The 10,857-nt window shown below is 43.2% G+C and overlaps 1 long non-coding RNA gene across 1 annotated transcript; it reads left to right on the forward strand.

Moving 5' to 3' along the window:
- The first annotated feature begins 6,813 nt into the window (after positions 1–6,813).
- On the forward strand, positions 6,814–7,676 carry LOC144587844 (uncharacterized). Its single transcript, XR_013543022.1, has 2 exons — positions 6,814–7,120; positions 7,543–7,676. It is a non-coding gene; the product is annotated as an uncharacterized LOC144587844 (long non-coding RNA).
- Positions 7,677–10,857: the final 3,181 nt, after the last annotated feature.

The following is a 10,857-nucleotide window of genomic DNA, read 5'->3' on the forward strand; positions in this document are numbered from 1 at the left end:
ATCATTCTGACATCTAAATTATGATGTGTTTTGCAAAATTACTGTTCAAACCTTTGATGTTCTGCACACTTTGTGAAGTACCTTTCCATGTTATTTTTCTCCAGAATTTTTTTTTTTGAGACATGTAGTAGTCTGAAGCTTTAAATGAAGAATCAGCTGCACTTTAAAGAATCAGCAGAGGTGGCATCAGAGGAAGGAAGGAAGGATCATGAGACAGAGGCTTGTTTATTTTCATGTATATAGAGCATTTTTACAAATAGTTTGATGGTTATCATTGTTGAATAATGATATTCAAGAATCATAACCATCTTCTTCTGGTTCTGCCATTTTTAAATCAAAAAAACAAATAAAGAGAAGATGAAGCTGTCTTCTCCCTGAAAGCCTGTTAACTGCGACCCCTACCTCCCAAGTGTCTTTTTTGCTTGACTAATGATTTTTTTTTTTTAAACAGCAGGGGGTTGCTTCAGTGACTGAAAATCTTACATGCTCTGGAGCAAATGCATTACTTTAGAAGAAGGAGAAGATGAAGAAAAAAAAATGCTGTGGGAAAATGCAACAGCAGCACTTTCCTAAAATACCGATAAAACACCTGAAACATCAAGTTTCTCTCTCTTTTTCATAGGCAGAACGAATCTTTCTCTGTGTTTTGTAGCCAATTGCAGTCTGATAACTTGTCAGCTTTATTTTCTTCCTCTAAATACTGTCTGAGAACACCTTCAGAGGACTCAGGTTCCCTGACAGGTGTAGAAACTTTACATATGGTCTATGAGTGTTAGTTTTAAAAGAGATTTCTACTCAATTTTTAGTAGTGCTGCAACATGCTCCTGCAGGACCGTTGTATCTTTGCTGTAGTAAGCCTTTGAACTCTTTCGGGTCTGTGTGTTTCTCAACAGCCTCTGCTGTGACCCCCTTGGGGACTGAAGTGGGACAGATTATCCTTCTTAGCAATCTGGAAATAAAGCTAGCTCCAGCATTACTACTGTAAGGGAAGCCCTGGAAAATGCATACCAAGGGTACTGAAGTTGACTGTAGTAGAAGTTGATAGTATTAGATCTACAGTTGAGCTACCATGGGTAATATGCTTATGGTTTGATTCCAGTCATTTAATGGGAATTTCATCATTCCCTGTTTCTCCCCCCGTCCCCCATTAAGACATAGCTTGTTGTTAGTCATATACATTAGTGTGATTGTGGGAAGCCATCAGAGTTAGTAATCAAACATTGCTAACACTGAGGTGCCTTCATTGGAGGCTTCCAGGCCAGTGGAGTCTGGTAGCTCTGGTATAAGTGGTATGGTGAATCTGCACTAGGGTTTACTGCAACTGAACTATCCAGAGCACTGAGGGATGGAATTCAGCAACACAGATATCCCTCTAAAACAAGAAGTGGATTCATTGCCCCATTGACACGGGAGCCATTATTCCTTGTTATGCTGGGATGGTTTATGCATCTGGCAGAGTTCATGCTTGCAAGAATTCCTGGTACCAACTATTGATGGGGGCAATTGTGACAATACTACCTTCACTGTGCTTCTTGGGGAAGGGGTGGGAAGGATGAAGCTCTGCCTGCTGACCTTCTCGGTTTCTACTTATGGACTTGCATTGCTGGTCCTGCCATTAGCCCCGCCAAGAAAGATGCTTCAGGTAGCAAAGCATAGGGATGGTAGCAGAGTCATTGCTGGTGCCCACTGCCCATGGCTGGAATGACTCATGCCATGAACCACCTGCTGCTAGATCTGCTAAGTGCCAGAACTGGAGAAATGAGCAATAAAGTACAGCGGTACCTTGAGTTATGAACTTAATCCGTATTGGAACGACATTCATACGTCGAAAAGTTCGTAAGTCGAAGTACCATTTCCCATTGAAATGCATGGGAACGAAATTAATCCGTTCCAGCATTTCAAAAAGCAAAAAAGCAGAGGGAAAGGGCTGGAAATTCCAATTTCCTGCCCTTTCTCCCTGCCTTTTTGGCTGCGGAGGTCTCAAATGGCTTCCTCCGATGTTGGGAGGAAAGCCCTTTGAGACCACCAAAGGTGCTGATCGCGGTGGTGGGTACCCCCAGAGAGGTCTCCCAGGGCTTCCCGCCACTATGGGAGACCTCCCTGGGGGTCCCTGCCGCCATGATGGGCACCTTCGGAGCTCCCAAAGGGCTTCCTCCGATGTCAGGCGGAAAGCCCTTTGAGAGCTCTGAAGGCAAAAAGGCACAGAGAAAAGGTTGAAAATTCAAATTTATGTTTCAGCAAATGGTAAAACATTCAATTAAACGTGCAATTAAAATAGTGTGAATTTTTACCAACAGTAAAGATGAACTAGAACAATTTTTTAGGATAATGATTTTTCTTGTAAAAGGAGCACAGACATGCATGTTGTGTTTAATCTGAAGAGTAGGGGTATTAGAACTCCTGCACAATCCCTGAATCTCCTTCTCTTACACCATCAATGAAATGGTAGTCATTTCAGTTCTATCTCATTGCAATGAATTTTGTATTTGTTACAAAATGAGGATTCCCAATGTGGTGTAGTGCAGTGATTCTTAACCTTTGTTACTCGGATGTTTTTGAACTGCAACTCCCAGAAACCCCAGCCAGCACAGTTGGTGGTGAAGACTTCTGGGAGTTGCAGTCCAAAACTCCTGAGTAACCCAAGGTTAAGAACCAATGGTGTAGTGGATAGAGTGATGGACTAGGACTCTGGAGAGCAGGGTTTGAATCCCCACCTAGCCATGGAGTATCACTTAGAGAATGGAACTGATAAAACCAGTTCACACTTAACTTGAAAATCCTGTTAGAGTTGCTATAAATCCATTCCGACTTGAAGACACATAACAGCAACATAATGAACAAGATATTCCAATCAAATTATATTTGCACATGGAATATGCATGTGCTTTGCCAATTCGTTTTCAGAAAATGGTTTTAGTTTGTGTGTGCCGTCCCTAGTGGGAAAATACTGGGCAGAGGGAAGTTAAATGTTATTCAGCTGCTGGTGAGTTTCTTGTTATGACAATCATATTGAGCCGACTGACAGTCATCAAACGTGAAATTTAAACCCTTGTGTACTGAGTTCTCCCTCTTCACAAATCTCTCTGCACAAATATTCTGAAATGTTCGTCTACTTGTGGCTTGGTTCTCACTTTGTGTGTATATGTGTGTGGTTTTGGGTGCAGCCCTACTTTTCATTTTTGCTCCAAATCTGAGCCAAGTTCTGGCCTAGACTACTGAAAGCAGCAATAAAAAGAAAACGTGTTCAAATATGGGCAGTCCTCACACACATGGATTAAGAGAAGGCTTCAAAATGCCCCCTGAGTGGCAGCTCTCAGGAATGTCCCCACTTTCTGTTGCATCAATGAAATCAGAACCCTATGACAACATGAGTTGGGTTTCTGGGCCTGACTGTCTCACCTCAAGAAGCAAACGGTACCGCATTATAAATAAAACTTGGATGGAGCTACTTGGAGGGAGTTCATTGTAAAACTCAGTTTTCATCTTAATGGGCTGCATGGAGTGGAGGAATCCTCCCACAGAATAACCACCTCTCTTCAAGACTTTATTTATTGAGTGCCCACAAGTTAGGGTTGGGGGAGGGGACTACCTTCACCAAACATTTGAGAAGAGTATAGCCTCCTTCTGTCCTATGAAGCCGAATTAACTGGTAAGTTTGCATTCACTTGGCTTAATTTGTCAAGCGCTTTACGGGTATAGGAGATACTGTCGTTTGAAGCCTTCCATTGGATTGTGGTTCAGCACATTCTGTTCTTTCCCCCCTCCCCCATATATTTTAGCCATGTTAGATCAAACTAGTATGAGCTGCCTTTTGAAGGGTGGAGGGAATCTACTTTCATAAATTTGGCACTGGCATGAGATGGGCATGACACTGAAGCCATCTGGCAAGGTGTTAACATGATTTAATTAACTGTCCTTTGTCCTTTCACTACAGTGACACTCTAGGGTGCCTTCTTCTTAATAAGCACCTTCCACTAAAATGTTAATAATGATTTGAATGGCACATCCATTAAGGCAACCTGAAAACTTTTCTCTGAGCCACGTAATTGTGCTTAAAGTCACCCAGTAAATGCAGAGCTTAGAGGATGTGATGTAACTGTGTGTGGCAGAATCGGGAGAGTGTGTAACCTTCTCAAACACAATCTGAGGGAATGTCATAGGCGAAGGGTTGAGAGAGTATATTTCATGTGGATAATGTTATGGCAAAGCTGGGGACAGCATTTGAGGAAATGTTCTCTGGTCGTCTTTTCTGACACCATCAACCATCTCATCTAGCTGATGCACAGCTTAATGCATCGTGGATATTCCAATACATATGTGCTCATTCTGTTATATATAATTTCAAATGTATAAAGAAAAAAAATTGAAGTGTTCCAGGCTTTAAGGGGGCTCCTTCTCTCACACTGTTCTCCAGTTCTGCTTCTCTTGAGGCAGGTGTGTCCAAGTATACTTATCTGTGTACACTTAATAGCTGCAATATCAAAGCTGTTAATTCCATCATAAAATCGCCACAGTAACCTTATTCTAACATCTACCAAAGGCTCTGCTGCTATCCATCCTTCCTTTATTAAAGGATGATATCCACTGAGCCACAAGTTAGAACTCTGGTTACCACTGTAGCAACAGTTTGATGATTGATCATATGAACAGGAGTTGCACCACCACCCACTCCTCCATCTCAGTCCATATGCTTGCCAGGGTCTTCTCATGCTTATGGTTGTGTGTTGGGGGGGGGGAGGGTGTTAGGAAATGAATGGAGGTAATCTTCTCTCTCGTAGGCCAGCTGTTTTCTGATCAGATCATCACGGCTCATGTGAGCTGTAGTACCCAGGCCCTGCCCCAAAAGCCAATCAGTTGAATTGATGGCTTCTGAGGGTGGACCTCACCACCCCTCCTAATTTGTGGGGAGGAAAAATGTATTCCAGAGTTCCCCTTGTGGCTTCTCAATGCCTGGGAACAATTTGGTCACATTTTAGACCGTCCCCCCAGGTCTTTGGGGACCCCATAGCCCTGATAGAGTTTTTTAAAAATTATATCCCTGCTCTAACCTTGTGATATATTTAATATACAGAGCCCATGGCTACAGCAGAATGCTTTTAACTCTCCTTAGCTTTCTAATGGGCAAAATTTTGTTGCCAGTTCATGGGGTAAGGAATGATTCTTGCGAGCAGCCACAATTAGCCTCAGAGGCAGGTGTGGGGCACCTTTTTCCTTTCAAGGACTTTGATTTGTGTTAGTGTTGTATTGCATGTTACAGTCACAACTTTCACTGCAAGTAATATAATAGCTACATTTGTGAGCTGAATCAATATTGTATGTCTGTGACCATTTTAACCACCTCCAGCTTTTGCACAGTTTTGACTTACATGGGCCATCCTGCTCTTTGGTCCTTGTGCGGGACTATTAACATAGAAGCAGAGTGCCAACAAAGATACCTCTGGTGTGCAATCAGACCTTCAGAACCTTTAATAAATGCCTTGTTCATTGAATTCAATTTTTCTAAGGTTTCTGTTTTTGCTTCCAAGCTTCTTCTGGCCAGGTCTGTATTAAACTCAGAGCCCTTTCCCTTGCCTAATTGACTTATATATGTTATATACATATATTTCTATGTGCACTTTTAAAGTGTGTGTTTGTGTGTGTGTGCGTGTGTGTGTGCGTGTATTCATCTAAGAGTCAGACACGACTAAACGACTAAACAACAACAAAATAGATACAGTAAGTGCCTGTTTTCTGTTACATTTTTCAAATGCATTCATTCTTCCTATGTGTTTTTTAAATGACCACATATTTCAAGTACTTTTTTAAATCTATGAATTGTTCTAAATGTTTGGAAATGCACTGATGCATGACTTCAGTTGCATTTCCATCTACATTTAATTCTTAGAAGTAAGAATGAGGGAAGCTCATATGAAAATATGATGGAAATTGATTTCTTGTTCCTCCATATTCTCTGGGCCATCAGTAGCTCATGATTGAAGTTATTCTTCCAACCCTACTGGAAATGACAGAAAATCTCAGAAAATTATCTGTGGTACCATTGCTATTACAACAGGGTTCCCCCTTAGTAACAATAGTAACAATAGTATAATCTGATCTTTCACCCAGGGAAAGTATTCCAGTAGTCGTTCAGGTGTCTATGAATGCAAGCCTTGATTTTTCTCTCAGTCTGAGAGAGAGCCAGAGTTGTGTTCTTTCATTTTCATTGGGGCCTAAGGCACTGAATTTGCTGCCGACTTACTTGACACGCAGAGAAGCTTCCTGTATTCTTGCTTTGATGGGCAAAAGACCTGTGCTAAGATTTGCATGCAGTGTCATCATTCACAAGACCTCTTTCTAGTGTACCATTCATAACTGTTAGGTTTTTTCTTAACGGGCTCCTTATAATATTTTTTTTCATGGCAAGGGCAAGAAAAAAATGTCCAAAAAGCAGCAAAACAAACAAACAAACAAACAAACAATAAACAAGGTTCAAAGGCTGCACTGTGTGATTGTGCCCATCCTTATTCATTTATTACTTTCATTTTCCCCCACTGGCTCACAGCATAGGAAAGTTCCTGTTCGTGCAAATGCTGGAAGAAAACCAGCCTAGAATCCTCTCAGAACGCCAACACGGGGAGATTTAACAATCAGAGGGATTGGTGACAGGGGATACATTTATACGCCATTAATTAAAATATATATTTTAAAAAATCATGCAAAATACTACTTTTGTGGGTGAATCACTTGATCAGAGGGACTGTTGACATCATCTTCAGGACTCAGCCAATCCCAGGATGCTGCTCCTGGGTCTTTGTGACTTCACAGAGCCCCACCTCTCTGCTGCCAGATAAAATGGGCTTGCGGGGCAGGGCAGGAGACCAGAAGTCCGGCAGAGAAAGCAGCAGCAGCTGCAGGGGACCCAGCCTTTCTGCCCAAGGCAATTTCTCTCACGAAAGCAGAGGAACTTGCTAAATGGGCTTGTGAGTTAACAGCTCGAGGCTGGCAGAGATCTGTGGCTTGAAACTGGCTGATGTCGGCGATGGACCCGGGGGGCAGGGAAGTCTGTGGACACTGGCAGACAGAAGCTGGTGGAATCTCCCTGCGGAAGCTGGCTGAGGCAACAAGGCAGAGGCCGGCAGAGGTTGGCGATGAAGCCGGGGGACTGCCTCCTGAAACCAGCTGGCGGACGCTTGGTGCATATTGGTGGATGGAAGCTCGTGTGTGTGTGTGTGAATGGCTGGTGGAATGAAGGTGTGTGTGTATCAGGGGGCTGGTATGTGTGTGTGAATGTGTGTGTGAATGGGTTGGCTGGCGTTCCGTGAGGATGTCACTGGGGCGTGTGTGTGACCCAAGCATTCGGGAGCTGGCGGAGGCTGGGTTCAGAAGCAGAGTGGAAGAGATGAACGGGTGGATATTCCTGGTGGAAGCCAGTGGGTGTTGCAGGCGGAACTTCAGGATGAAGTTGTCAGAACATTGGTCGGTGGATACGCCTGGGTTGAAGCCGGTTGATGGCAGTGGACGAGCCCGTCCTTTATTTGTTTTTTCTATCTCTTTCTCTTGCAGGGCCCGAAGCTTTCTCTTTCCCAGGGGGAAGCAAGGGACCAGCGTCCTGCTGGAGCTGAACCAGGCCGTTGTCTCCGCTGAGGAAAGCCATTTAGCCTCTTTTCCAAAGCCAATAAAATAATTTTTCCAGAATGGTTTTGAAGTGTTGTCTTGTTTGCCAGGGGCTGTCATGGGATTATCTTACTCATCCCCTCATTATATCTGGGGCCCAATGCCTGGGGTGGGTCTTTGTGAATTCATGGTGTGGGGCCTTGTGATGTCACAGGAATTGAGAACGTAATATTTCTCCATTCATGTGAGAGGGAGTGAGCTAGGCATAGTGGGTTCCCTGTCTGAGCTCCTAAGCAAGTATATTATGTATCGTGTTGGACAGACACAGGAAGCCAGTGAGCCCTGGTGCCATTTGGAGAGGATTGGAGTTGGGTACCCAAACATTATGGCCACCCCGTAACAATAAACGAGACTCGCTCCTTCCCTTCCACCACCGCCAGTGCCACAACCGAGGAAATGGAGATGGGCAATGATTTGGAGATGAGCGTACATTAAAATTCATGTGGATCCATGCCATGGATAGATGTTAAAAATACATTGGTACTGCAAAATCTGCTGCTTGAGGGCAGTGGCTGCCTTTGAGCGCCAAACCTAGGTTCTTAAGCTGTGGCCTGCAGACCCCCGTGCGGCCGTGATGTCCTTACAGACGGTCTGTGAAGGCTTTAAGAAATGTTGTGATCTTTTCCAGTTAAAATAGAAAAAAAGGAAAGAAAAGGAAGGAAGGAAGGAAGGAAGGAATGAAGGAAGGAAGATAGGAAGGAAGGAAGGAAGGAAGGAAGGAAGGAAGGAAGGAAGGAAGGAAGGAAGGAAGGAAGGAAGGAAATGTAGAACAAAATGTTAATTTGCCTTGCTTGTTTTTATAAAACTTGGCTTTTCTAACCTACCATCTCCATTAAAAAGAAATAAAAGTAAAAAATCAGTTATGAAAATAACAGTTCGATAGCAAATAACTGTTTGACATTTCTGCACATGGTGAAAACATGCAAGTGAATGATGCTGAGTGGCTGAGAGACAGCACGTGACATTTCTTGCTACTGTCCAGACAGTCAGAAGCCACGGGAACAGAGAGTCAGAGTCAGTCAGTGTCAGTGTGAGTGAGTGTTCGGATGGACTTTGTGATAATGTTTCTTCTTTGATTCTTGCTAATAAAACTGTTTGGTTATTGTAGGGTAAAATGAGTTTTCAATATTATTGCAGTGACTTTTGTAACAACAGATTTTGACAGAGCTTCAGAATGGATCGCTGGCTGAATTTGAAACATAAAAGAACTCATGCTGTTGATGAGGGTGCATCCTGTTCAAAGCAAAATGAAGCTTCTTCTGGTCTTCTTAAAAAGTGTTGCTGTTACAGCAAGGAATATCTGTCAATGAGACCCTTCCTGAGAATTTGAAATAAACATTTGATGCACTTTAGGGCTTCAAATCTTGAATTCAGTCTTGGTGGTCCACGACAACAAAAGATATTTAAAGGGACTCCATGGTAAAGAAAAGAATAAGAACCACTGCACTAGAAGATGCGTTCCTTCCTGTTGTTTAAATAAAGTCCAATGCACTAGAAGCCTGCAGTAGGATGCAGATTTAAAACCCTGCAAGGAGCATTTCAAAGCCTGCAAGGAATAACTACAATGATTTCTGCCTTCTCTCTGTTTTATTTTGTTTTATTTTATTTATCTCTCCAGAATAGATATAGCAATAAGAGCCCCAGAAAACAGTGATATGATATTTCTGAACAGATCTAGTTTAGCTTCTCCCTGTGGGGCTGTTAGAACTTATACTATGTTTTTTTTTTTAAATCATCTACCTGGCTGGTGGATAGCAACAAAACATACCACTACGTGTTTTGTCATCTTAAGAATGCACACCTTATCCCAATGAAACACCCACAAACTTCTGGAATGTTGGTAATCTATGTTGAAAAAACATCTGCACAGAGAGAGAGAGAGATCAAATGTCCTCCTTCCTTAGAGCTCTTCCCCATGGGATTTGCCTCCTCACCTGGAGAGTCAACGCATACAATTTCCCTAAGGCTTCAGCTGGTGCCCTGAAAATGTCCAACCCTACTCCACCCTAGAAAGAGTCTGGACTGGTAGTCCCCAACCTTGGGTCCCCAGATGTTCTTGGACTAAAACTCCCAGAATCCATCACCACACAAGAACATCTGGAGATACCAGATTGGGAATGACTGGTCTAGACCAGCTGCCCATGTGAGGACATGACATTCCCTACCAGACTATTAAATATTTAGAGCTCTCTCTGGCCTGAGTATATGAGTTATTCTTCCCTGTGGCCTCCAGGGAACTTTGAAAGAGTCAAACCCCAGTGGACAAATGTCTAAAGCAGCAAGGGGAATCTTGGTCTCTGGTCCCTAAAAGAGTGTCATCTTTTAGTGGAAAGTTAGCGTATAGATGGATTCTTTAATACATCTGTATGCTACCTTTCCACTAAAAGATGACACTCAAGTAGGCCTACTAACTCCTTAAGAGAATGAAAACAGATAAAACCGTATTTATTTATTTTTTTTAGAATAATAAAAATCGAGTAAATGAACCCCACTGTAAAAAACACACTGAAATGGAGTAAATCCATTAAAACCATTAAAAATCAACAGAGGATACAATTAAGAACAACACTGCAAGGCAGGTCATGTCCTCTTCCATCCCACACGGTCATTTGTCAAAGCCTCTCAGGCTTTGTGTAGACGTCTTCCCTGTCTAAGAGGTCAAAGCACTTCCCTGAAGGCTTAGTTACTGGCCGAGCTTGAAGCTCAAACAGGCTGGCGTTTTTGGTCCTACCCTTTTGCCCTGCCCATCACTGGAACGCAGCCCCCAGCAATGTCGCTGAAATGGAATGGGTCCCTTAAGCTGAAGGTGAGTCCACACCTTTGATCAAAAGCATGGGGAACATGTGTTTCCCATCATCTCCCCCCCCCGCCTTCCAAAGTCTGCAACGCTCTTTAACTTAACTGCACCCTCTGTTGATTTGTAATGGTTTTATGTTCATTCTCATTCCTTGCCAGCCACCTTAGGAGCCTGTTGTCAGCCAGTGGAGTGGCATAGCCATATTTTAAATGATGAACAAGGAATTGTCCTAGTGGTAAAATGGGGATGTGTGGGGTGGGGTGGGGGCTTCACCACGACCGTATCCTGAAAACATTCACTGGACACTTCCAGGGGTGGGGGGTGGGGAAAGCAAGGGAAAGTTTCCTGAAGCAAAAGCTACACTGAAGCCTGCTGTCGTTGCCGTATTTGTGCTGTTGCCAAGGCTC

The sequence above is a fragment of the Pogona vitticeps genome, chromosome 1 (assembly GCF_051106095.1).
Source record: "Pogona vitticeps strain Pit_001003342236 chromosome 1, PviZW2.1, whole genome shotgun sequence".
NCBI classification, from domain to species: Eukaryota; Metazoa; Chordata; class Lepidosauria; order Squamata; family Agamidae; genus Pogona; species Pogona vitticeps.